Raw genomic sequence first — 4,688 nt, forward strand, 5'->3', positions numbered from 1 at the left:
CACATTATTGGGACTCTCTAGTTAGGCAGCGACTGCGTCACGACTTGGCCCCGCCCACAGCACGCGCCCACTGTTTACTTACCTCAGCCGCGGGAACCACCTCATCACCCTACCGGCATTATGGACGAACCTCTTGCTGTTTTTATTACAATTTTAATCGTTTTTGCGCTGGAGGAAGAGCGACAGAGACGTGAGAGTAGACATGCTGCAGCCAGAGTCCGAAATTTAAGAAGAAGAGCGCTGATTTCTGCCCTTGAACAGGTAAGATCCGCTCAGAAAAAAACATTTCCTCTTATACTCTGTGGTAAAAATTCCACTATTAACACCCCCCCATATTAGTTCATTGTAAAAACTATGGTATTTTAACAACAATTAATTAATTAAGCTATTAATAATAATAATAATAATAATAATAATAATAATAATAATAACAATGAATAATTATTATAACAACATGTACAGAACACCTACATAGTTTATTTAATACATTTATATTGATTAAATAGTTGCTAATAATCAAGCTGATACAATTAATTGAAAATTGTGGGGGGAAAAAAGTTTATATGCAGACAGACAAATGCTGTCTTTTAAGCATGAAAGGTTTGTTTAAAGAATAGCACTCATCTGTTTTTGCAAATGCATTTTATTTTATGCTAACTTCAAAGTGATACAACTATACACATGCAGACAATTCATTTATTAACAATTAATCAATCAATCAATAAATAAATACATAAATAGAACCTGTGCAAACAGTTAATTTACAAAACAGATAAATGATATTCTTTAAACACAAAGGAACAAATCACTTTTCTGTTTTGCAAAATAACTGTTCACACACACTAAATAAATAAATAAATAAATAAATAGCATATATAAAAGTAATTTTTCTTGCAGGGAGAAAGACCTACAAGATACTGTGCTCTGAATTCAAGTGTACCACTTCTGAGAATATTCCCAGACGACACCCAAGACACCAAGCCTGACTTTCGCCTGAATCGTGAATCCCTGAAAGTGCTTTTTAAACTTATTCAGCACAAGAGCACCCATGGTTGGGGAGGGACCATTGAAGTCTTGGTTTTTCTTTTTTGGTTGGCCTGTGGCACATCATACTGTGTTGTGTCCCGTGCTTTTTCTATGCCCCGTTCTATAGTGCACCGTGTAATTCACAGAGTGGCCAATGAAATGCGGTGAATCCTTCCGAAAGTTATCCGGCACCCAAAACCCGGAGAACTGCAGAGCATCTCTGATGACTTTGTGAGGCTGGGAATCCATGCAGCTTTCCACTCTGTAGTGGGTGCCATAGATGGGTGCCATGTGCAAATCAAAGACCCTGGAGAACCTGATGCACAGTGCTACAGAAATCGGAAGCTCTACCCCTCTGTGCAATTTCAGGCTGTCTGTGACCACCAGGCAAAGTTTCTTGATGTTTTTATTTGCTTTCCTGGCTCAGTACGTGATGCAAGGGCGCTCTGTTACAGCACTCTGTATCGGCAGGCCACTTTCCCACCCAGAGGCTACATGATCCTTGGTGATGGTGGGTACCCATGTATCTCTCAGCCCATAGCCCTCATCACTCCATTCAAGAAGCCTGTCAGAGGAGAAGAGAGGGTGGCCTTCAATAGGCATCATGCAAGGGCACGTTCTACAATTGAACGTGGTTTTGGGATGCTGAAGACCAGATAGAGGTCAATTTTCCTGCATGCTCAAGAAGTGAACCCAAGGTATGTGCCAGAGGTGATTGCTGCCTGTGTCACTCTGCACAACATCTGCATGGGAGCGGGAGATGTTGTTCAGCCTGAGGAGGAAGCAGATGAAGATGAGGAAGCTGATGTGCAGGAAGAAGACATCACAGCTGTCAGTGGCCACCAATTACGGGAGCAACTTTGTCCCAACATTGCTGGTGTCCAGTGATTTTATCAAACTGGAAACAAATAGATCAGTTTGGTTTTCATTAAATGTTAAATTTGCACTGCCAATATTGTGTAAATATTGTACACGCATCATTCATGTTTGTTTAATGTTCTAGTTTAAAATGTCTTATTTCATTGTCTTATTTTGTGCTACTTTAAACCAGTTCACGTGTTCCACTCACTGTTAATATTAGTCTTGTTCTGTAAGTGTGGTTAGAATAAACAATACAAACAATATAACTGAAGTATGAATTTCAGTGTTATTATGAACAACCTATTAAGTAGGTTTATATCAGTATAGAATACCTACAAGGCATGCATTAGTTTTCCATGACTGCTTTAAAAACACACAAATGCCAGTTCTCAACTTAAAAAAAACGACAACTTTATTGTAAAACATGCATAAATTATTCTCAGTTAATTTTGTTAACTAGCTTTTCTAGGAGGTTATACAAGCGCTCTGACCGCTCCTGCTCTGCTCTCTTCTCTCTCCCCCTCAATTATACTTTAACAATAATTTACATATCTATACTACACTCAAATCAATACATAAAAATCAATAAAATACATAAATTATTCTACACAATTTCAGATTCATCTTTGAACTTACATTGTATTTATTTTTTAAGTTTTCCCATTTCTTTTACTTTGTCCGCAAGCCCCAATTCCAGAACAATAGTCCTGTCAAAGAACAAACAAAAACAAATTATGGCATTAAGATGCTTTATAGTTGAGGAAAATAACACCATTTTAACTTCAGTGATCTACACAATGGCTTCGATTTAAGTGTAAACAAACATTTTGCAAAATCTACCTACATTTTTTAATTAGTTTAGAAAGATGCCTAAATGCATGAATGTATAACTTAAGCAATTATTAGCTTAATATTAGCTTAGATATGCTGTAACTGGCAATGCATTAGTTACGTATTAACTAGTTTTCTAAAGCGGGTTTTCTATCAACTTATTTGCCACAAACCTATTGTTTTATTATTGTAATCATAAGCCATTAGCTAGCTGGTTGGATTAATGTATCAAAGTGTAAAAGCTGCATAATTTAAGATGGAATATAATAAGAATATATTATCGTTAAATAACTAACTAGTTTAGCTTAAATAAGCTCTTAATTCCATGCTGAGAGAGCTGAGTTTTTCTCCCCAGTGAAGAGCCTCTCTTGCGAGCCTTTATAAAGGCTTCTATTGCTGATCTGCTCCCTAAAAGAGTGGAAGTAATTTGTATATCTGAACACTGGCTATCACGTTAAACAGCCCACATACAGATCGTATAAACCCGACAGGTCTAACTAACTATACAGAAAGGGTTAACTGAGTTAACTAATAAAATATTACGGCGACTGATAAAAAAAAGCGCTGAATATCGCCAGTGAGGCTACTTAGCTATTGAGCTAACAGGCTAGTTAGCATCAGCCCATCTAAAACAATGCACTGGCGCTTCAAAACCCGCTAGCATAAATGCTAACACCTCGATATATAAAAAACTGGAAAACGGCCACCAACTAACCAAAACTACAAATAAAACGCTAATTTATGTTATTTTATGCCAAGAAAACTCATGAAACACCACACTTACGCTATAAAAACTTAAATAACTTACATTTGAAAATGACTTCGCCGCTGGCCGATCCACTTCCGTCCGCCATGATGGAAGAAGTTGAGCTACGCTGTGCTGCCCGCGCTGCATCATGGGATTGCCTTACCGGCTGAGGAAGGGTCTAATGCTCTCTTATTACAGGGTCAGAATAAGGTATCTTAGTAGACAGCATTTTAAGGTATCTAAGAATTGGGACAGCCTACTTCTCGGGAACGCGCATCCCATGACGTAAGAAGCTGTCTATGTAGAGAGCTCCCTAGGTTTTGGGACAGACCCATAGTATTGCTATGTTGTTATTATAGTATTATTACAACATTATTACCATGGTGTACTATGATGACATGATTACAATTGTATTATTATAATGCACTTATACACTTATTGCAGTGTTTGCTAGATATATAGAGAGATAACAAAATTGTACTCATTTTCTGTTAATATTTGAAGTATGACTTTCAAAAATAAAAAAATCATAAAATAAAAAAAAACTAAAAAATATATTTTTTTCAACTTTTATTTCTTTGAACCCAAGACTTTTTAATTTTTTGTTTAGTCAGCCTAATTTGCTTCCTAATATTAGTAGTGCTCAGCATGTGGAGGAGCTTAGGAGATCACAGGGGAGCTCTGGGCATGCTATTCCTTTTCCCTGGTTGGGTTATTTGGGGGATTTGTGTTGATTTGTGGGGTCCAGGTGGTTCATTGTGTTTGTTCAGATGGGTGGAGGGTGGATAAGAGTCTCCGCCTGTGGAATTGCTATCTTACGAGACAGTCTCTGCTCATTGGCTGTTGTTCCTGTGCTATCTCTCTCTCTGTAAGAATAAAGTTGATGAATAGGAGCATGGCTTGGCCTTGTTACTTCACCCCTGGCGATGCTACATTATCATTATTTTAATCAACAATTGATAAAAGGTAAGTATGAAATGTTAGCATAAAGTGTTTAATCCCAAACTCAAAATCTGATTAATGCTGCAGAAAACCAGCAGTTATTTGTTGAGGTTCTGAGGACAGAGTGAAGTGTGACCACAGGTCTACGATAAATCCCCTTATCAAGCTTTCGGGCAGCAGCTGTGACAGCAGAACAACTGGAAAGCTGGAATTTAACAGAAATGAACAGAATACTGTTGAGCAAACATGACGGGCTTTCACAAAGAACAGCTTGTGAGAG

At 37.7% G+C, this 4,688-nt stretch overlaps 1 long non-coding RNA gene across 1 annotated transcript; it reads right to left on the reverse strand.

The window, feature by feature from the left end:
• Positions 1-649: 649 nt before the first annotated feature.
• LOC125782299 (uncharacterized) lies at positions 650-3,796 on the reverse strand. The gene is made up of 3 exons (XR_007424919.1): positions 3,527-3,796; positions 2,524-2,594; positions 650-1,798 (listed from the first exon to the last, which is right to left on the reverse strand). It is a non-coding gene; the product is annotated as an uncharacterized LOC125782299 (long non-coding RNA).
• Between the last annotated feature and the right edge of the window lie 892 nt (positions 3,797-4,688).

This window comes from Astyanax mexicanus, chromosome 16 (assembly GCF_023375975.1).
Source record: "Astyanax mexicanus isolate ESR-SI-001 chromosome 16, AstMex3_surface, whole genome shotgun sequence".
Taxonomy (NCBI): domain Eukaryota; kingdom Metazoa; phylum Chordata; class Actinopteri; order Characiformes; family Acestrorhamphidae; genus Astyanax; species Astyanax mexicanus.